The sequence below is a fragment of the Chaetodon auriga genome, chromosome 23, assembly GCF_051107435.1.
Source record: "Chaetodon auriga isolate fChaAug3 chromosome 23, fChaAug3.hap1, whole genome shotgun sequence".
Classification (NCBI taxonomy): domain Eukaryota; kingdom Metazoa; phylum Chordata; class Actinopteri; order Chaetodontiformes; family Chaetodontidae; genus Chaetodon; species Chaetodon auriga.
In genome coordinates, this window is record NC_135096.1 from 16,205,778 (window position 1) to 16,229,527 (window position 23,750).

At 45.5% G+C, this 23,750-nt stretch overlaps 1 protein-coding gene across 5 annotated transcripts in view; it reads left to right on the top strand.

Annotated features, from left to right (window-relative positions):
• Window positions 1–726: 726 nt before the first annotated feature.
• Window positions 727–23,750, top strand: part of dmd (dystrophin) — a 225,923-nt gene continuing 202,899 nt past the window's right edge. For all 5 annotated transcript variants that reach the window (XM_076723927.1, XM_076723928.1, XM_076723931.1 and 2 more), the window contains exon 1: window positions 727–1,106. The gene's annotated coding sequence lies outside the window, so the exon portion shown is untranslated. The remainder of the gene's footprint in view (window positions 1,107–23,750) is intronic.

Below are 23,750 nucleotides of genomic sequence, written 5' to 3' on the forward strand. Positions count from 1 at the left end.
ATTTCTGCTGCTTCCTGTTTTTCTTCCACTGAATTTCAGAGGGAAATATTGAGCTTTTTTCCCCTACTGTTATCTGACAGCGACCAGTACTTTGACTCAAACGCTGTACTTAAAGGTCAGTGCGCTCGTCATGAGGAGCACTACACAGTTGTTTCGTGTCTTCTGTGGCTCTGGACCCTGATGATGCCACAGTGGTTGAGTTTGAGTGCTTAGTATTTGGTTGCACTCAGTTTTTGGATTAATCCACTGGGACCGTGAGTCCACCAGCTTTATGGAGGTGCAACACTTGATGGCTGGAGTGACTCATTAAGTACAATCTTGAGGTACTTGTACTCGCTCCAGGTTGTGTGAACTTAGACAAATAATATAAAGCAGCAGCAGCAGAGCCGTAATATACTGTATTGCCTTCAGTTTGTTTACGTCTCCGTTCAGCTTTTATGTGCGTGGAAATCAATTCGCCAGTCAGTCTTCCTTTATTCCGCTGGGATGCTACTCTGTGCCTGGAGATTAAATATGTTTGGGCTGTTAAATCCATACACGAAACGTGGGGGAAGAAATGTCTACAGAATGTTTTTGGTGGTTCGTGGGAGACGTTTGAGTATTTTTCAAAACCTGACCCTGAAACTGAGAGAACTTTTACTGAAGGGAAAGGTGGAGAGAGATGGAGAGAGGGAGGAGAGAGAGAGAGGAGAGAGAGACTTTGCCTGTCAGACGCCGGACCCCTCCAGACGGTGAGAGCGCCGCCGCCGGAGGAGGAGGAGTCTCGGCCGCTGTGTAAGCGGCACCGGGAGGCTCTCAAACACCGGGACCATTTGTGAGTGACAGCGAGTGGACACACGGCCGGAGCGCTCTGACACACACACTTCTTTACCGTAGCCCCGGTTTCAACACCCGTACACACACACGCGCGCACCTACACCAGCCGCGATTGCGCGCGTTCACCTGGATAAGCTGAAAGTCGGTTACGCACGGTTTGGGGGGAATTTTGGAGACCACCTCCGGCATTCACCTGTTCAGCCGTGGCCGAGCTGCAGAGCGGCTCAACCCGGCTCGGCGGGGATTAAAGGCAGCTGAGATGGCAAGCGGCTAGAATGGCACGTTCTCAGGTAAGACCCCGGACGGCGGGCTGAGGGGATTGTTGAGAAAATGCGCACCACACACTTTAAAGTCGTGTCATCCGCTGGCCTTTCTTGCCGTTTGGGCGCAATTTCTTTTGGTCAAACAAGTCCATCTGACGTGGCTGTCATGAGAGCAGCTGCACGCGACTGTCGGCTCAATTTGGACAGGATGAAGGAATGTGATTGGTCTTGCACGGAGTTTGCTGGATTTCTGCTGCTCATTGTGCTCATGTTGTTTAGGAATAAACTCTGTGTGACCACAAGCGGCCGGGGCGGTGTTATGCAAGACATGCAAGAGATATGACATTCCTCAGCATTTAGCGCGTGCGTCTGCGCGCGCGCACAGGTGCGTGTTTGCGAGGGATTATTGCAAGTCATCTGTTCATGCCATAAGAGGACATGAATTGATTCTGTATCCGTTTACTGGCAACACATGTTCCTTTCCTGTCATTAAATTTGGAGGGGGGACCCACTGGGCAGCCTTAGCAACTGAGGACATCCAGACTGTGTGTGTGTGCGTGCGTGCGTGCGTGCGTGTGTTGTGCGTGTCTCGTCTCGCCCACACTATCAGCGTCTGCTCCCCCTTTTTTAATCTCTTGTTTTGTTTACCCTTTACACGAGGTAATGACAGCTAACTCTGAGCCTGCTCCCCTTTAAAAGGTTGAACTGGATTTAATAAACTCTTCAACAAAAGAGCCCATATTTCCTCCCAAAGACAGTTTCCATATCCTGGACTCATTATGAGCATGGAAATTATTTTCTACAGCTCAGACCTGGACTGACAGCCAATTAAAATAAAGGACCACAGCAGCGTATTGTAAATATGAAGAGATACCTCTAACACAGCACAGTAAGGACCGCTGGGAATATTATGGAGATCCCAGATGAAAATAGCACAAAAGGATCTTGATCACATAAACTCACTACAGACCAGCTCAGGTTTACTAGAACTCCCACAGGGATGAAGTAGTCCTAATAGGCCTCCATATCCAAGCAGATGAAAACACATAAAAGTACCTTCAGGCTCCTATAAAGCTGTTGCTGAGCATCGTACACACACTGTAAGTCCCTCAAGGTATATTGATGCCAAAACAGAAATAATATAAAGAACAATGAGTTAACTATAAACCAATATGCAAAAGCTTAGTTTAATGTGGCCTTACTGAGACGTAGACACAGTATAGGTAGTACCTGTAGGAATACTGCTCGGAGACAGTGCTGATAGACGTATCCTAAGTATTATAGAAGCACTTTAGAGTCATTAGCAGTGTTTGAATGATCTCATAATGCTCAGTAGAAAAGAGCCTATCTGATTATCATACACAGAAACAGGGTTAATATACTGGATTATGATGGGAATATATATAATGTATAGTAATGTAGGAGAACTTTGGGAGTGATATTAGGTAATACACTTTGCTGGAAACAACAGCCATACTTTAAGACATAAAAACAGGCTCATTGAAATGATTCAGAGCAAGTTTTGAATGATTATATGTGTCTGGTAAGGTTTTTTCCACAAAAGAGTTAACTTACTTCTTCACAGTACATCTCCTCCTCCTCCTCCCTCCGTTGAATCCACAATCTATGAATATGTAAATATTGTTGCTTTAAGAAGTTGAAGTGAAGACGTGTCCATACTCAGTGTGTGCTCACTGGAGGCTCCAAGTCTCAGCATCACACTTGTGTAAGTCACTTATTGGACCACAGTTGGCTCCAAACTCGTGATAAATCCTGCCAGTACGTCCAGGTATTAAACTGAGATTTAAGGTGCGCACAGAGAAACTTTGGCCCTCCGACAGATGAATATGAAAACAGACTCTGCACATACATCATTCTGCTCAGGGAGGCTCAAACATCACGCTGAAGGAACAAGAGGCAAAGCACACTTTTGACTGGAGGGGGGCTTTAAAACAAAGGCTGTAAAATTCACAGACGCAATTTTGAGACAGTACAAATCATGTAAAGTCAAAAACTACCTTGAAGTAATCCAATATGACTTAAGAGGAACATTAAACATTGAAGAAACAAATGTTGAGGACTGATGTAAGCAGGCAGTGCATCGTGAAAGAGGGCGATGGATACGATAGAAAACCTTTCTTTTTTACTGCACTGGCCTGTTGGGAGTAATTGTCATGTTTATTTTGTGCTTTTTTGTTCCTTAATTCTGTGCCAAAGTGTTGAACGATTAAGATCCCGGAATTAGCTGCAAACTCACTTAAAGTCCCCTCAGTTGTATCATCGCAGTATCAAAGTGATTTTTCCATTAAGGTCCGACTAGCCAGCCAGCAAATCGCTTCACCCCGACTTGTGCGCTTGGCCGTCGGGGCAGCTGAGGCTCTCTGTTGGTATTCTCGTGGCCGTGAGCCAACCGTGACTGGTAAACAAACAACACATACTTCCCGTCTTTTTGTTGCCCTCTCCGCTGGGCTGTCAGTGTAAATGTAACACAGATCGGTGGAGGGTTTGGCGACACTACAGCACCAGCTGAGCCCGGCCTGTGCGCGGCCCACAGATCTAAGAGCCCTTTCACGCTCCTATGATAACATCCAGGAGAGATTTTGGATGATGGATCAAGCGTCTTGTAGCAAAAAGGGAAGGGAGGAAGAGCCCGGGCCTAGTTTTGGACTGTGTGTGTGTGTGTGTGTGTGTGAGTGAGTGTGTTTGAGGCCGTGTCCTGAAATTGTGACGTGCCTTGAATAAAGGCACATTGAAGTTTTTCACACCTAAGTGCAAAAAGCCCACAAGTGAAGTGTGCTCGTGTGTTTGGCAGGGAAGTCTGATAAATTAGCCTCGTCGAGCTCAAAGATGCTCGTGTGCCCGCGCAGTGAGCGACTCATTGTGTGTTTTCCAGTACAAAGATGTTGCATGTGTGGGTGTCGGCGAGAGATCTTCACAGCCGGTGCGTTTCCTCGTGAACTCTGTGCGCTTGTACGACCTGAAATGAATTTATTGGTACACGAGACAGTGCATTTTTTTTGTTTGTGTGAGAGGCGCATGTACCATTGGGAAGCATTTTAGCAAACCGGCATTTATCCTGCACTTACTCCATTAAATGAACGTGGCATTTCTGCTCTGCTTTTACACCGCTGGACAGAAGGAGGTATTATAGAGGCTGCAATTCAATTTTACCCTCCCTGACCCGTGTGTTTGTCTGTGTACAGGCACTTACTGTGAATGCCTTGTGTTGCTTGGCTGTTTATTCGACATGTGATGAGGAACTGAACTGAACTTCAGGAGGAATTTTCTTTAAAAATGATGTTCATGCGTGCACCAGGAATAGCGGTTATATGATGACATACAGAAATGTGCTCAGCAGTAGAGATGTGGCCGTGCTGTTTCTGCCGTGGGCAGCAGGATTACTTACCACGGTGTTGGTGGCGGTGATGCACCTCCAAGCTGGTTTGCCAACCACCGCAGAAGAAGAGAGTGATTAGAAAACATGTGCTCAAGTGCATCAAATGTGACATGTTTTTTTTTTTCTTTAAAGGTTATTATTGTGCTTTATTGATTGTGACGGAGTGGAAGAGAGGGGAGGATATACAGCAAAGGGCCACAGGTCAGGATTGAACCCAGCGAGGGCAGAAAGGACCCACTCTCAGTACGTGATAATCTTGAGATATTTGCTCCTGAACAGCGGCAGCAAGCATGTAGTGATCAGAAAAATCCACAATATTGCATGTAAGCGGGTGCAAATGGGTGATTGTGCCCCACAAGTCAGTGTTGACGCAGAAACTGACGTCAGCAGGTCGTCATACTGACCTTATTCCCACAGCGGTCATTTTAAATTCCCATCACACCGGAGAAATTCTGAGGTAGAAGCAACCGGATAGAGCAAATACAGCCCGGCTATTTCATGCTGCTGCTCCACAGATTATTTTTTGATTAAGCAATGAACAATTTAGTCCCTAAAATGTAGAGAAAATGTGTAAAATCGCACTTTCCCAGAACCCAGTACTGCACATTCAAATCGCTTGTTTTGTCTAACCGAATGTCCAAAACTGAGATTTGCACGGCAAAGCATCCAATAGTTTTTAGACCTGTTTGCATCAGACCCTTGGAACCCGGGTTGTTCGGGTTCTGTATGGAGCCTGTATGTGAGCTGTACAAAATGAACCTAAACCCTGGATGTGGTTCGTGTTTTCACTGCAGGCTGCCCTCTTAAGTGTAGGCGGGGTTGCTACTGAGGCTTAGGGACTCACCTCCTTCACTTTTCCAGCAGCTGGGGAAAAACAGACCAAACTTCTGTTGGTGTGGAGCGGCTGCAGTATTTATTAGGTGACATACTGTAACCTATACTGTCAATTTACCCCCACGCTGACAACCTGCTGTTAACCTTTTCCTCAGCTCTGGATTCACAATCACTTTTCTGCCGCTCGCCCTCTCACTCACTCAACCACACACACGTTTTGTGTTCTTTCTTCTCGGTATGTGGTTGTTCATTACGGCAAGGAAACAAGCTTCGTTTGAGAAAAGGCTGCAGGCAGCAAGACAAAAAGATTTCTGGAAGACTCTGAAAATCCAAACTGATTCTGTCCGGCCAATCACGGGACTGCAGCGTTTGCAGCTCCTCCTATAAGAAGAGGCAGCTGTAACCCTGCTGAACTTCCTTTGTAAGCACTTAGTGGGTTGTAAGACTGTTTGTGGACTTTCTTTTTTGATTGGACGCTGACATCGTTGGCTGCATCTTTGACTTCCTCACCAGCGGATCTCAGAGTGAGAGTGAGAGGACATTTCTCTGGACTCACCTCAGCATCAGCCTGGGCTGTCCCCAGGGTAGCGTCCTCTCTCCTCCCCTGTACGTCCAGCACACCAGAGGCTGCTGCAGGCAGACTGATAACCATCATATTGTGAAGTTTGCAGATGATGTGGTTACAGTGAGCCTGCTAAGGAGGATGAAATGTTTCTGTTCTAAATGGTGTCATCGCTCCGACTCTGTCAGCACAAAATTAATGGTCAGGATGTAGAAATCTTTGAGTTGAACAAGTACTTTGGCACTATAATTGATATGAAGCGGAGCTTGGATTGTGACACCTCTGTGCTGTGTAAAAAATGCAAGCGGTGCCTTTTTTTGTCTGAGGAAACTGGCTAAGTTTGGTGTTGACGGCTCCCTCGTGACTTTGTTTTATAGATCCTTTATTGAGTCTATTTTTACTTTCTCTTTGATCTGTCGGCATGCTTCTCTCAAGCTTAAACAGAAAGGTGATCAAGATCTGGAACAGGAAAGTCTGATTTGTGAAACAAACGGCTGTTAAAGAAATCCATCCGGTCTGACAGCACCCACCCCCCCCAGCACCTGGCCTTCAGCTTCAAATACCCACCAGCCAAAACCACGGGATGCGAACACTCAGCCGCTTCACTGCCCAACTCCCACAGTAAAAGGAGTGTACGTTTCCCTTCTTATTATATGTAGTATTTTACTGCCCTGTGTGTTCTGGGGATATTGTGTGTTATTATTGCTTTCCTGCTGCACACCCAGCTGCCCCTCTGGGGATGCAGCTCTTCTTGGCTTGACTTGACTTGATGTTTTGTTGAGCGTGCTGAACATAATATTCTCCTAACGTGAAGCATTACTGTAGCGGTCAGGACGGGAACGTCCTCACTAGTGTGGTCACACAAATGTGTGTCAGGCTGTGTGTGTTTGTCCTGTACCATGCTTCCCAGGCACCAGGTGCACACTGGGATTTGCCACACCAGGTCGGCTCAGCTCCACTCACCTCATTATCCTCTTTGGACAAGGACGGACGTAATCTCCCTCTCTGTTTCTCTGTCCCCCTCTCCTCCTCTCCCTCTCTCTGTTTCACTCTTGCATCATCTCCCTCTCTCCTCTAGTTTTCTACCTTTCTGTCTACCTGAATCTCATCTGTTTTCGTCTTCTTGGTTTTCTTTTGCCATTTGTCCCACTCTAACCCCTCACCCCTCGCCCTCCCTCATTCCCCCACTGTCTTACATAGTCTCTCTGTCCTCTGCCTTCGGATTGATTAGCCTAGCCTGCTGCTGGTGCTGTTGGGTGACAGAGCCTGCTTGTCACACTTGGTTGGGCGGGTTAGGGTAGCTCGTGGTAACATGGAGAAGGGGGCAGGGCTGGTGGGGAAGGATGAGGATGTTGAAAGGAAAACATCGCCATCAGGCCATCTGTTAAACTGCGGTGCATGATTCTTGTTCTGTCACCCTTGGCGGTCTACCTCTCACCGCCTAATGCGCCCCTGTCACGTCCCGGGGGACCCGCCGTGACTGAGTGAGCAATGCTTAAAAATTGTGTGTGTGTGTTAAGAGAGGGAGTGTGAGGAGGCAACAAAGGGATGAAAGGTTTTCATCAAACATTTGAAGTGCCATGGAAAAGAAAAAAAAAAAAAAAAGCAGGTGGCAATAAACTTGTCATTCCCCAAGAATCCCTGTGGACCAATCAGAGACAAGTATGTTACCTTAACAACTGTCAGTATAATCAGTGTAATTTAAGAAACGCTCTAATGCTTTTCATCAAAACATCAAAATCCATTTATTTCTTTGAAGCACATGTTTAATGAAGAGCGACGCATTCACCACAAAGGAAAAGAAGGTGAAAATTAATGAGCTTCCTCAATGTAAAGTGTCACAATTTCAAAAATAACTTTGGGTCTCATTGTTATTTCATTTCATCTAATGTTTATCACGCTCAAGGAGGCGACGGTATGATGACTTTAAAACACTGCTTAATGACAATCAGAATCAGAAAACAGAAGTCAAAAGTACCTGCTATGATAACTGTGATAACATCGATCACACAGAGGTAATTCAGTCACTTTTAAGTTTACAGACTGCTGTGCAGACGAGTCACATAATCAATAACACTGCTTAACAACCTGTTCACGTGAGCAAAATGTTGTATGTAGGATTTGTGCACTTATGCGTCCTTAACACTTGCAGCCCTGATTGATATTCTGCAGCCACACTGAAATGGCCACACATCATTGATTATCAAACGTACCATTTCTGTCATTTAAACCTCATAATTCTAATGAAAACGGCTGAATGAAAACTTGAATATGGAAAGCAAACACTGATGTTCCTTAAGCGTCAAGCACTTGCATTGTAAATCAGGTGTTATGTTGCACAGCTGCTGGAAAATGCCGTGTGTGTGTGTGTGTGTGTGTTGTGCTGCATCTGATTGCCAGTCGACATGAATTTAGAAGTAAAAATCAATCCTTTATCGTGATAGTATTACAGTCTGTGTTTGTTTGCAGGCGGTAAAATCCCCAGCATACATCTGTTCAAGGTGGTGTGTGTTTCTTTTCTAAGACTTTAATAGTTACCTGTGGTTACATCTGGTGTGTGTGTGTGTGTGTTTGTAAATTGATGAAGATGGCTTGAGAAGAGGAGACTTGAGGGCAAGAAGAAGGAATGGAAAGAGGGAGCAGAGGTAGAAAGTCAGAGCTTGGATTCTTCCTGTTTATCATTTCTGGACCGTCTGACCAGCTCGCTGAATCGAGCGATGAAAAGCAGATGGATGGAAGTCTGCGTGTGTGTGTTTGTCCAGCCAGCCGAATAGAGCAATGCACTGAGATAGAGTCATGAAGAGCCCAGCGCCCGTCTGTGTGTGTGCGTGCTCTGGGAGAAGCCCTGATTGTATTGACAGCGAGCTTATTGTGGCAGCGCCGAGGCCCTCGATAAATCACCTGGACCCTCGTCCTGTGACTGTTTGTGACATCACACACTGCGATTAACCCCCAGCCCTCTGTCTGTCTGTCTGTCTGTCTGTCTGTCTGTGTGCTCACATTGTGCCTTCCTTACGGGGAATGAGGACTTGGGTTGAGGTTAAATTTAGGGTTGGACCAGCGGTTATGTTTAGGGTTAGGAAATGAGTGTAATGTCCTCTGAAGTAATGGAAACACAACAGTGTGTTTCTCTGTGTAATGGACAGCAGGAGAGATGGATAATGAGGGGAGTGGGGCGTGAGGTGGAAACATTGGCCTGGTGGGGAGAAGGTGACGGAGAGAAATATCCTTTAATTCACCTGTTTAAATACCTGCAACAAACGCCGTCTGACTTCTCCCGATCATCAGTAATACAGCACAATATAATCAGATCATGCAATTTACTACATCTGCCGTTTACTGTGGTGAATGTCTGCCCGGTGTTTCATTAAAACAACCCTCTGGGCACACAGGAAGTGATGGGCTTGTGAGCGAGCGGCCCATCTTTGATTGCGATATACGGTGTTCCTGAATGCATCCGTAGATTTCTCATCATGCACAGCGTTCGCTAGTCACCGGCTTTATTGACAGTGGCTGGAAAAGTGCAAACCGGCATCGATGAGTGCAAACAATTAACAGAAAATACGAGGAAAAAGACACAGAGAGGCCAGAGCGATGAACATTTCACATCATCATCTGTTGCCTTCAGCAGCGTTGGAAACACTTAGCTTTAAATGTTAATTCAGACCACATAAACTGCCACCATTAATACTAAAGTGATGGACTACTACGGGGCTCTTGGACCCGGGTGGGCACATTTCTCCCGCCCCTGCAGCTGCTATTCAACAAGTAGATGGCTGAGCTGGTTCATTTATTATTGAGACGATGTGAGGATCATGAAAACTAAGGGGGAAGGGTGCCGAGATTGAAAAATGCCTTTGCACTGTGCTGCATTTATACGGCGTATTGTATTTTGCTGTCTTTGGGGATCTTAATCGATTTTACCGCATATGAGTTCATAATGTTTAGTCTATAAGGTGGCAGTGTGGTCACAGGACAGCGTTCAAAAGCCTTCACAGAGTAAACTCAGTTGGCAAGGAGAATAAATTCAACCACATAAAAACATTCCTACCTGTACTGAGTGTGTGTGTGTGTGTGTGTGTGTGTGTGTGTGTGTGTGTGTGTGTGTGTGTGTGTGTGTGTGTGTCAGGCTAAAGCTGAACTGCCTCCTGCGTCTGCATCTCTGCGTCTCTTTTCTTTGGTTTTCTTCTCATCAAGGTCAATGTGAATAGAGAGTGGGCCACTGAGCAGAGCAGAGATGTCTTTGTGACTTGGTCTGCTCTATAAATGAGATCCTCGCTGGAGACAATTCTCTCGGTACAAAGGAAAGACACTGCAGTCGCTGCCTATCAAGGAGAGGCATGTTTAAAATGTGCTCCGCTTTTTAATAAGTCGAACTATCTATCTATCTGCTAGCACAACATTATCTTTTCATTTCAGCTGTTTCGGCTTTCAGAGGTTTATAAAGAAAGAAAGACGAACAGCGAAATCAATTTGTTTCTTGTGTCTGGAGTCTCAGAGATGGATGAACTCTCACTGCCAAACAAATAACAGGTTAGCAAGCTGCAAACATGCTAACGCACGTCCGCATGAACCCTAGGTTGATGGAAATGGGAAAATAAAAAAAGAGTTAATGTGCTTAATGGGAGATGGGAACACCTTCTGCAAGACGTTGCCCAAGGACGCTTGGAGATGTCCAGGCCAGGGATCAAACCACCGACCTTCTGATAGGTGGACCACCGCTCTCCCTCCTGAGCCACAGCTGCTGTGCAAAATTCTTCTTCTTCTTCTTCCGTAGTTCATTTATTTCAAATGTATCACCCATCTTGTTGCAGCCTCACGAGCCTCAGCGTCTTGCGAGAGACACCGTGAATCAAAAGTCTGCCTGTCGTTGTTCCTCACCAGGAATTCATGGCTGACACTGGCAGTGGGGGTGGATAAAATAGTTTCCATACCACCCTTCTCTATGACCCGAGGAGCGGTAGGCTTGATAACGATCCCAGTGGATGTGTTAGCCGCAAGCTAACCGGTTGCAAAGTGTTGCCTCATTTTTATTTTATTTTTTTAATTTCGAGTGAAATTAGAATTTTTCCTCCCCTCGCCTCGTTTTCTTCACGCTGTTGCAGCAGGGAAGGCTTGACTTAGTGCCTGTCACTGTGAACCTTGAAGATGTCTTTTTTAAACCTCACATGGAGGTAGAGTTGCTGTCGGTGTAAATGTTCATTTTGCCAAAAGACTGGAGTCAAACGTCTAAGTGTGAAATATCTGAGCTCGTAACGCAGCCACTCCGACACTGATTTTGTTTGCACAGCGACTTGGATGAGATTAGAGACATGGTAAACTGCCCAGCTGACAGTACAAATATGTACAAATCAATGCACGCAGGTATAAATAGATAAACAGATGATTGGATGGAAGGATGGAAGACAGGATGAGATACAGATGTGAGCCAACCAATCAATGAAGCGACTCAACAGATGGAGCCTGTTATGAGTTGCTGTAACATTTCTGTCGCCAGGAAAAGCTCTTGTCCCAACTTCCTGCCCAGGTTAGTGTCGAACATTGAGGTAGACCCAGATGGGAGAAAAGACAGGATGAGAGGGAGAGTTGAAAGGCAGTCTTGCCTGTTTGTGGTTATTTTTTAAAGAGGCTTTCCTTGTAGATCAAAGCAAAGGCTTCACAGAACAGCTCTGAAACGGTATTTTACATTTCTCTCGCAGTTTTTGTGGGGAGTGATTTTCTCTCAGGAGCTCCAGCAGAGTTGAATGTAGTCTTATGATGTCGAATCCAAGCGCGGTTCTTTGGACACACAATTCTTTCTCCTATAATGTTTGGGAATGTGGATATAAAAACCCGAACCTTTAATTTGGTGTTGACATTGAGTGAGTTAGCACGGGCTGTATGAATGCACTGGGATGCATTCAGAGGAAAGGGTGTTTTGAATGTGAATTCTCCGACCTTCCCATCATTTTTGTGTCTTTTAACACCTATTTAAATCTACTTACTGTGAATGCAGCATCTATTAAGGTCAATAAACTGCTGTGTGTGTCAGACAGTAGAGGATGAGATGACCAACCGCCAGAAAAGGCAAGATCTTCTGAGATTTTCTGAAATGTAAGTTTGCCTTCTTACGCTGAAGTTTCAGGTGTACTGTAAATTATACACTCTGTTACCTCGACCTTATCCATTCACACACACTCACACAGCATCAGGGGGCGATTTGGGGTTCAGCATCTTGCCCGAGGATACTTCGACACGCAGGCTGCCGAGGCTGGGGATCGAACCACCGACCCTCTGAGCCACAGCTGCTGCGTGGAGTGTGAAAAAAAATCAGTGTGCAATCATACAGCAGTTAAAATGAACTGAAGTCAATCAATGTGAGGGTCGCTTAACGTGCAGCAGGTGAGCGGAGTTCAAGTGTCTTCAAATTCTAGCTCGAGTCCATGAAAGCAGCTAAAATATCAGTTTATTTGGAAAATTGGTCATTTTGTGATCAGCTCTGATTTTCTATTAAGAGCTGTCCAAACTGGTTGATGTGCACCGCTGAAGGAGGAAACATAACGCCTGCGCTGGCTCAGGAAAAATAAAAACCTTTCAGACCTTGGTTACTTCAGAAATCTGACAAGTTGCCAACAGCTTGGTGTTTGTTACTATAATACCTCTGATAATAAGTGGCCGCTTTCAAACTGGCTGCCCCTCGTTAGATTAGATGACATTTTCTGATCCCTGGGAGGAATTCAGGTGCGGAAAACGTTGAATGTCTCGTCTGCTGGGAGCTTTTAGAGGGCCACAGGTATTTTGAGGCAACATATGCTGGTATCACTTTGGTATCTCTCTGTGAGATCCAGTCTCCTGCATCCTCTGTCCACTCCAGTGATGTCCATTAAAGGTATGAGAGCACTTTTTGGCTGACGTTAGTGGACGTTTGTGTGTGGATGCTTTGTGTCTTTGCACCTATGTGTGTCAGTATGTCCATTTGTGAATTTAAGGGTGTGTGTGTGTATGTGTGTAGCACAAATGTCTGCATCACTCGGTATCATACATATTGCTTTTCCTATCAAAGAGGACGCTTTTAGCCCCCCGGCCAGCGCTCGCAATGCTCCTTTGTGTCTGTAAGTGGTAGACCGTGGACAGAATTTCTAAGCTGTGTGTGTATGGAGGAGTGAGTGATAGAGATAGACCCTCAGAGGGACAGACGGAGATAAAAACACAGGAAATAGACAGAAAGAGGAGATGGATGGAGAGAGGAAGTGTTGGGGTGAGTGGGGGGGGAGGAAGAGGAGAAAGTCTGTGTCATGAACTCAGTGTTGAACAAAGTGCTTTAAAAGCAAAGTTTATCAAAGCGTATCCAGATACATGGTGAACAGTAGGGGAGGAAAAGGGAGCGGAGACTGAGGACAGAACAAGAGGGAACCGCACAGAGAGGAGGGCGTGGGGGGGTGATACAGAACTTAAAATCGCTGCTGTCACAGGCTTCCCAAATTGCCTCGCATCCCCTGGAGACGGTAATGGGATGACGTCCTTTCTTCATGTCCTCGACCAGCATCTTTCCTCCGAACTTGAAATAGACAAAAAGACGTCTTTCAAGATAATGAATGAATTCTCACCCATGATAAGAGACATCAGTCTGAATATTAAGCGTCTTTATCACCGTGATAGGTGTGTAGAGAACATGTCTGCAAAGGTTATACAGCGGAACCTTTTGAGATGCCCTGTGTGTGTTTGATTTAGAAAGCAGCGTTTGTTTCAATCAGAGGATTCGCCTTAAAAGTAGCGGCGCTGGTTCTGCTGTTCCTGCGACTTTATTGCCTGATTAATAACTGTGCTCAGCGCGAGCCTCCTTCCCGACCTGTGAGTTCAATTTATTTTCAATTCAGTCGTACGAAGGCATGAAACCAAAAGAGGCCGATACTGCAAAGGCATCACTGTAAAATATCAAAATTGAGAGATTAAATCATTTCCCTTTTGCGTCTGCGTGTCAGATGGCAAATTTAAATGTATGAATTTAATGGAAAGAAATGGAAAACAAGCAGCAGTGTTGAACTGCAGCGCTAACAGGATGCAGTGCAGTGCAAGCTGTATGCTGGATGGAAGTATGGGAAAGTGTTCATTATTAAATAAACCGGCTGGCCAGAGGATTCAGTGTGCCCTACATCTGATGATAAGCAGTATAACAATGATCTGTACGCTGCAGGGAAATTGAAACAGTCAAGTTATGCGCTATCAAACCAAAACAAGGAGCTCAAAGATGCTAAAAAGCTCCATGCAGACAGAGCGGGGTGATAATTCTCTTCACATTACACTGACTGATATGATCCATTGTTGATATAAAAGCTCTGGCTGAGGAGGAAGAGCAGGTTGTCTCCTGATCGGAGGAAACGACAAGCCAGCGCATTCCCGATTGCTGCTCCCAAGCTGAGATAAACGGAGAGGCTTACGTCAGGAAAGGCATACGGCATAAGAAAAGCCGATGCCACATCAAATACGAGGATCTCCATGCCGGGTCGAGCGGCCCGGAGAGGGAGAGAAAACGTGCGTGATGTGGAAATATTGATAGTGCAGCTTTAACTGTGATCAGATGAAGAAGCTACATGCATCAGAGTTGTAAACGCAGCCAGAAACAAACTCAGTCGTGGTTGATATGTCAGCTCAAGGACGCACCTGCACCATCAAAGGAAGTCATTAACCCAGTTTTGTACACACGGAATGAAATACTCAGGTTTCCCACATTTCATGCAGTCAGTGTAGCTGCCATTGAAGACCACAAAGGCACATTTTTGGTGTTTTTTTCAGGGAATTTGGGGGTTTAAGGGTGAGTTAAAATCCTCCATATATCATAGGTCGACTCCAGCGCTTTTAAAGGATTCAGTATTTAGTTTTATTCTTGGTAATAAGAAGAGGGATTTAAAGGCTTTTAGAGGTTGGGAAATAAACCACTAGTGCTGTATTTTACAGGTCTCTAATTTCCTAGGAGGTTTCCTGGAAAGAACAATGTTATTGTCGAGAAAATGAGACAGTTATTTGGCTTACTGTGCAGTTTAGTTTGTTGTGTTTAGCTGATGAGATTCGGAGGAATCCACATGAACAATCTGCTTCATTTGCATAAAACGTGAAGAAGAGATAGCGTGGAAAATCCAAGTAGTTGAGACCGACTTGATCTAAGAATATCCTCTTTTTCTTTAACGTGAAGCAAACGCAGGCGTTGAACTTGCATGTTTCTGGAAGTGACTTCTCTCTCCTCGAACACAGTGTGGATGGCTGTAGTAAACACACTGTAAATATGATGCCCTTCGGCCAGCGCTCAACGGAAACAGATGCAATCTAGAGATTACACCCGCCCACGCTTGCTCCTTCCTTATTTCATTCCTGCCCGTGTTGTAGATTGAACCGGACCGAGGCTTGTCGTGAGTCAGCGGCTTGGAACAAAAACCTCATTGCAAACAGATGGCATCCAGAGATTAGTCTGGACCGCCTCGCACATATTGTAGGAGAATTTCTAGACGGGACTGGGGCTTTCCTTCGGTTTGTGGTGAATAAAAAAGGGCAGTGTGAACAGATGATTTCGAAAGATTACTCTGGAGTGATTGTCACTCAGTCTGATTATGGTCCAGATGTTACACAGAGCCCCCCTAATTCAATCTGATTGTGTATTGATTCTTTGTCAACTGGTCGATTGACAAGGGTGAAAGAGGTTCATTGTCATTTCAGATAGTTCTTGTTTTGGTGGATGTGTGTTAGCATGTGTGTGTAATAGCAGGGCAGAGAGGAGTGGATCTGTTGTGTTGACTGGAGGACTGCGTGTGTGATCATGTTGTTCTGGCTTTACAAGCTAGTTCACTGGCTGATTGATTGGCGTTATCAGGCTATGTCCAACTGGCAAGACGAGGCCAGATTTTTAGTTTCAAACGTTTAAAAAATGAACATTATGGGCAGAGCGTGGAGAAGTAACAGCTACAGTGAAGAGTATGGTGAGCAGCAGTCAGCCGTCTCTCTGGGGACTCGCTGCCCCCCATTTGTTTGGAGTCACCTTCGACAGGTGGCCAGTTCTTCCACATCGCTCCTTCAACTCAGTGCTGTCTGAGGAAATCGATGCTTACATCTTCTTTATGTCTATATCACCTCATGGTATTTATTTATTTATTTCGCTTTTTACGCCCACTGCTGTCATGCATCTGCTCTTATTCCTCTTCTTCTGCCTCTCATTTATGCGCTCACCACACTCCCTCTTGACTTTTCTATTTCCCAGACTTCTACTAACCCGCCTCCCCGACTGTTATTTCCTGCAAAGCTGGGCGGCAGGCAGCTGTACGCAGGGCACGTACTCTCCTTTTGGATACAAAATGGAGGGTCAGTGTCCTCTCCTCCTCAGATAATATAGCTAAGAATTCCAGTTGATTTACATTTATATGCAGAAAGGCCAATAATACGCAGGTCCGAGTGCACGCCGCGCTTCCACATATTTTTTCTCCAGTTATTGATTCAGTTTGACCGCTGCCTGTTTGAGGCAATTTGGGTGGGTTATACCCCCTTCAACGGTGACAAGAACTCAACGTTGTTATAAATTTAATAGAATGGCACCGTGGCCCTTGACAAATTAATTAATCATCAAAAAAGACAATTGGTTACAGCTGCTGGCAGAGTTTCCTCGATGGGAACTGCGAGACTTTATCTCCTGACAATTTCTGGGGTACAGTTGTCAGTGTGTGTCTGGGGGTAAAAAATATCTGCTGCACCCATAAGAGGGGGGATTCTTTGTATCGCAGCGTTAAAGGCCTCTAAAATAAGCCTGTTTGCTCCATTGTGGGCGTCACTGTGGTGGAAACTCACTGTGGAGCTGCAGATTTTGATAGTAAGGAGGTCAGAAGTCAGGACGGACTTGTGGAAAGAGGCTGTTTGTCAACCCACGTTTCTTTGATGCCTTATCTGCTGCGCTGGGCGTGACTTTATTAAAAACCCACTTCCTGTCTCTCCAGTCACATGGGTTTCCCCAGAGACGGCGATAGGGTAATCCACACCCTCCTCTTATCCCGCCGTCTCCTGAGCAGCCTGATAGGCCGAACCACGTGTTCATTTCCTGTCCTTTGAGTGTTGGGTGCCTTCCTGAGACTGACCGATCTACTGAGAGATAATGGCGTGTCTGAGAGAGGGGGAGATGACAGGGAGGACAATGGTGTTGCTGTGTGCATCTCTGTTTGTCTCCTCGTTATTGCCGTGCAGCGTGGCTGATTTTAGACCATCAATCAGCAAGTCGGTATCTCTGATTGCAATCATTTGCGCAGAGGAAGGCATGGAGAGCAAAAATAGACGGAGAGGGAAAATATGAGCAATAGAGATGAAGGAGAGATTATAAAATCGTATTGGCAGATGTGTTAGTTCTCCCACCACACGCCTGAGATTCATACTCATGTGCTGCCAGCACATACGTGAGTGTTGTTGTGTGCCATGTTTATGCTGCTGTTCCATCTCGAGCCAGTGTTATTAGCTTGACCACGCCATCAGTAGTTTTCTTTGCGTGCAGATTGCTTGTTATGTGCTGTTTATAGTAGAGATACACTCCCTTTGTGTGTTTGTGTGTGTGTGTGTGGGAGAGAGAGTGGACATCTCTGCCTTATTACAGTGTGTCTATATCAGTAATAGGGGTCTCGCTGCCAGACTGTGGCTCTCAAAGAAAACCACTTAGAGACGTCCAGGGAATGCCTGGGACTTAGAGAGGCTGCCTCAGCATGGCTCTAATGCATCTCTGCACACACACACCCACACACACACACACACACACACACACACACACACACACACACACAGAGACGCCAGTGCAGCAGGAAGCACAGCAGCGCTCACACGGACATGCAAAGACAAATGTGGACATAAATGCATTGACTGTCTCAAATGGAAGCTCACTTAGTGTCATTTCAGGAGCTCTCACCTTCGCAGCCTCGGTGCTTTTTAGACAATACCAAGTAAAGTGGTAATAAGCACAAAACGCACACAGAGGACTGAGGAGGAGGACTGTGTACCAAATTAAGCAAAAGTAAGGGTACACTTTTACTGCATGAGGATAAATTCACCCCTGTTCATCCATTTATATATTCTATTCTGTTCTTGGATGCTCCAGTTGGCAGCAGTGACATCAGAAACATCACTGTAATAATAATAGTAATAATAATAATAATAGTAATAATAAGTAATATTGTTAGATAAATGATAAAGAGCTGTAATGCTAGCAAAGCTAACTAGCCAACCCTAATTAGAAGTTCTCACAGACGCTTTTCTTTAATCTTCATAGTGTCTTCGTCATGAACCACAGCAGAAATAAGTCCTGAAGGCTGTCAAAGATGAAGTGGCGATGGCAGCTGTGGTCGGCTGTGAGTCACAGCAGTTATCATAGATTGCACGTCTCAAGCTACTGCTGCGGCCTTGATTCAGGCATTCACTTCATCGTGTTCTCAACCATCCTCACATCAGCGATAAACGTCCAGCGGAGTTGCTAACTGACCACCTTTCCAGCAGGCGCGTAATTAGACACCTGCTATATGAAACATGAAAATCTGTAATTGACCGAGCATGTCATCAGCTTCCTCCAATCACTGTCTGCACACCATATGGGGAGGCTTAATTCAGAAGGAGAATCAAAAACATTACCACTAATGCACATGTTAAATATAAATCTGTGTGTTGCAGCTCACGTTAAAACGAAAACATGCCTGAAATGTGTGTGTGTGTGTGTGTGTGCACTCTGCTCCACAGGCCTCATCACTCTGCAACATGTACAGTCGCTGCCGGTCATGTTCTGTCAATCAACACAGGGACAGCAACCCAATCGTCAGTGAGCTGGACTGAAAAACAGCTCAAAAATACTTGCTGTTGGATACTTTTTACAACATGTCACATCTATTGCGTCTTATCTGTTAACAGTATATGAGCAGCCAAGCCGATATGCTAATTTTAGAGTGGCAGAATGCCTCAGGTGCTACATATGAGATATGAGAACAAGCATAGCCTTATTTCCCACGATAGTATCATGATAAAAAATAAGTAATTGTAATGTTTTGGTGTTATATTTTATACCTTCTTTCGTATACATATGAAGGTTATACACTCATCCCACGGTGGTGTCCCCCCCACCCAAGTCAGTGAAGATCTCACCCTGGCTTCCAAGCTTACAGGTGGTGAGTATGTCATACCAAACAGGCAGGTTTTTGGTGGAGTGTTGCTGAAGATCCCGAAAGAAATATCTAAAATGAGCATGGCAGCGCACCCCATACAGCAGGATGAGGCTCTTCAGAGAGCCACAGAGATATTTGTTGAATGCTAACTTTAGAAGACCTTGAAATTAATACTGAATACACAGCGGTGAAACTTCACCGCTCCCCTGTCGCGCTGCAGTGATTAAAAGCTTATTTGCCACAATGTGAGTGTGTGTGTGTGTGTGTGTGTGTGTGTGTGTGTGTGTGTGTGTGTGTGTGTGTGCGTTAAGGAGAAAAGTGCACACTTAGGTGCCTCTAATGGAAAAAAATGCAAAGCAGGCATACAGTATGTGCAACAAAAGTATATGACTTTAAGGGGAAAATTGCATAGACAAAGTCACTACAAGCAACCCACACACACACACACACACACACACACACACACACGCACACATGCACACACACATCCAGAGCGCCCCGTTGAGACTGAGTGGAGGAGTGGACTGTTAAAAGATTCAGAGCATGGAGTGCCTGGCAGATCATTACAGACCTAGTGTGGGAATTTAGAGAGACACTGCATGTGTGTCTGTGTGTATCCGTGTGTGTGCGTGTGTGTGTTTGCGTGGTGCAGTGTGGAAGATCATTATAAGGTCACGGCAGGGGTGTGAGAGAGACGGAGAGGGCTGGGGGAGAGTTCAATCATAGGTTACTCAATGGAGATGGCCCCTGCAATGTGTGTGTGTGTGTGTGTGTGTGCGTGTGTGTGCTTTTCTGTATTTGTGTGCACGTGTTGGAGGAAGAGATAGAAAAAGAAAGTGTTCAATACTCGGTTTCCCGTCGGGAGACACCCCTGCAGTGTGTGTTTGTCTTTGTTTGTAAGACAGAACAAGTGGGAGGGGACACAGGGGAGTGGAAGTGAAAGAAAGTGACAGGGATATGTGAGTGTGTGTGTGTGTGTGTGTGTGTGTGTGTGTGTGTGTGTGTGTGTGTGTGTGCATGCACTTCATCAACACCTTCATATATAAAATCTCTCAGTATTCCTCTCATGAAAGCTGTGATCATTTTCAGGCACTTTGGTCTTTGTCCAGGCTCGCCAACTGGCAGGTTCATCTCTCTTCTCGTCCCTGGAGAGAACTTCGGTTCCAGCTATTCCTAAAATACTCAGCGCTTGATGTACAGCATGTTCTCCTGCAATCAATTAAAGCAGCAACAATAACAAAAACTTGAAATCTTTGAAATCCTCCCTTGCACCTTCCAGTGTTGTAATTGCATTGGAGGCATTTTTTCACTCAGCACAAGCGCGGTGTTATTCTGTGCATGCAGTGGCTTTTCATGGGTAAATGCACTAATTAGTACAGCAGAATGTGGCCCGTTGTAAACTGCCACCGTGAAATCTACAGCCTCTTGTGAGTTGCTGTGCAGAAGTTCAATATTGTGATTATGTTTCATTCAGACGAGCTGTGCAGCCTGGAAAAGCAGAGCTGCAGCAGGAGTCCCCCTGCTGCGCCAGCATGCTGTCGCCAGGCGTCGCAAGCCTGAACCGGAAAAAGTACAAGAAAGTTTTTCGTATCGGAGCGTAAATCTTGCGTTCGCTCCTAACTGAAGTGAGAAGACGCCGCTGGAAGATTCGCCGTGCGCGTGTTCGCCGTGTGACACCCAGCATGCATCTGCCAAACAACCCTGAGTGTGTTTGCATGCTGTTGTGAGGACGTTTACCCTCAAAAACACCATTTAAACAGTGTATCATCAGTACTTTTCATACGGTCACTGCAGAGGTGAAGTGAGCTTGTTGCTGCTGTATCCATTTCTTTCTCTCACACCCCGTCTCTGCATTGCATCCTGCTCTTGAAGCCAGCGTCGGTGGAGAAATTGGTATCTCTGCCTCTTAAATGATGGATTTCTCCCCGCGTGACTGTGGAGCATCAGTTCAAAATGATTAATCGAGACAGGAGCCTTTGCTCTTTGATTTTGAGAGGCTGACAGCGAAACCTGACATTTACCATCGATGTTTTAGATTGCTAAAAGTGCTATCAAACTCCATTGCTCGTCCTGCGGTAAATATCTTGATGGGATGTGACGTTTTCTGCGTTTGGCCACAGAAATGAGAAAAATAGCTCAGAAAACAATGAAGCGGGCCCCGGGATCCCAAGATGCATCATCATGAGTTTTCTTTTTTTTTCCCTCTGTGTTTCCAATGGTACAGCAGTGATGCAGCAAGTTCACAATAAACAACTTCAGATAGTTCATCAAAGAGGATCGCGGTCGAACTGGATTCATTAGAGGGAAATTGACTTGACAAGCGTGACCAAGACTAGCAGGCTATTGATCAGCTGCTGTCATCAGTATAGGTGATTTGTGCTGGCAGCGACAACAGAGAGAGGGAAGAGTGGAGAGTGGCAAAGCAGAGGACGAGCTGGAGGAGAAGACTGTACAAAGCATGAGAACAGCCTGATCTCGTCATGAAGAGAGTGAACTTTTAGTTTCCTGAAAGGAGGTCAACTAAGTTCATTCACCCTGACTGTACTTCAGTCAGTTTCCAGGAACTTCTGCTGTTTTATACTTCTACCTCACTACACTTTAGAGGCAAATATTGAGCTTTTTACTCCATTTATCGAGCGGCTGTGGTTATTTTATAGTTTCATATTTTCACATCACAAAAATCCTCATTATTGTCAAGTCATTTTTGATTATTATTGAGTCCTGAAAATCGGACCTTCTCTCTTTGTGGTGAGATGATTTCAACCTATTTTAGCACAAGTCAGCAAGTTTCATGAATCTTCGAAAATGTAATGTTTTCCTCGACGCTAAAGCAGCAATCCCTCACACTGTCTTTATATCCAATGCGAGCTGGGAGTCCGGTGTGTGTAGACGTTAAAGTGGCTCAGGGTTCACCCAAGCATCCTTGTCGCAGTGGTGGGATCTTAGACAGACACTGAAAATCTGCATGGGCAAAGTGTGGCATGATCCTGCTCCCTTCACGGCATCTGTCAAGTGTTTGTAGCAGGCAGGTCCCAAGTCAGGATTGGTGTTACTGTGTGAAGCAGGGTGTCACTGCAAGAGAGCAGGAGGGCTCAGTCGAACATCCCTGGACACTTACAGTGTGATCGCTCATTTCCAGGCTGTGTCGTCTGTTTTTGGGAAGGCTTGGATCGTCTGCGTAGGAATTCAGGGGCCATGTTTCCATCAGACTGATGGAAGGTTGATGTGTGATGAACTGCCTGAGCCATCAGTGACCTGGCTTGTGGATGACCGGATGGGTTTTAGTTTGTAATTAGTGTCTGCAGTTTGAGCAGTCCGATTCCCCACATGGCCGCTGTCAACAGATCCTTTATCGCCTGCACTGAGCTCGTTTTAATGTGACAAGAGTCATATTTTACAACTTGAGCTGTGGTCTGACCCAGACTGAGCTGTGGTTCGAACTGATCCTGACATGTAAACACAGTGGAGTGCCTCTTTAGCTCTATCTCAGCCATGCTGTAACTGTGCATTGAAAGTCCAAAATCCTGGGTTTTGCAGACTTGTCCAATATTCTTTTTCTATTAGCTCAGTCCAGAACTATTTCAGCACCAGTTGCATGTATTTGTCCATGACGTCCTCGTGATATGTCAATGCCACACACTGGAACAAACAAAGATGCACCTGCAGGAAGAAGTCAGTTAATTCCAGCAGCTGATGGGGTCGCAGCTATCCAAGGTCAAATCTAGGTGGTTCATTCATAAGAAACAGCATGTTCGCTGTTAACCTTGTTTTCTTTGTTCGACCAGATCAAAGGATTGAGACTAAGTGCGAGAGAGACAAAGATGTGGGGGGAGAGATGAAGCGAGACATATTGGGATGGGTTTCATGAAGGGCGAGACAGAGCTGGATGTAGACAGGCGGTGGAGATATTTGACGTTGAAGTAACTTGCAGCACTGTTTGTCTTCTCCCCTCGTGGCAGGAGTGCTGGTATTTTTAGGTCCTGTTACAGTATTTCTCAGCTGAGCACCAGAGAAAGAGAATGAAAGGGAGACAGATGGAGAGAAAATCATAGGGAAAGATAGAGTGACGCGGCGAGAGACTGAGAGGTGATGACGCTGAGAGGGTGTGAGTGGAAATGGAAAAAACGCCGGTTTGTGAGGAAAGGAGGGCGATGCGAGCAAAGTAGATGCAGAACAGTGGGGAAAGATGAAAAGTAGAGTTGTTTTTTTCTCTCACTTTTCCTAAAGTGCAAAGACGAGTGTGCTTTTAAGACCAGCCGAGGAAAGAAAGTAACTTATCAAAAGCGCTGGTTTGTGCCTAGAAAGGGAGAACAAATGACAACTTTCCACTTATGCCTAAAGCACGAAACGAGCTCGGCTGGTGTAATGACAAGCTTCAAGTTAAAGAAGTTCAATCATCCGAGCGCCGAGTGGTGGGAAACAGGTGTAACATTAAAATGGACAGCTCCGCTCGTGAGAGTTTTGTTTTCATTCTAATTGGAGGATCGGGTTTCCGTGGCTCGTGGTGGAAGGTGTAATTTAGTCGCAGCGAGTAAATTTGCTCCTGACTTTTCATCTAATTCAATCCCAGTGTGAAATCATACGATGAACAAAGGTAAAGGGCAGTTTGATTCACCGCAGTGTTGAAGGGAAGTGAGGTTCGCAGTTGGTTTTCAGCGCCGCGTTGACTCGCTAGCCTCAAATCCCACCAAAACTCCCCCTCCAGCTTTGACACTTGAACTTGAGTCGAACTTGTA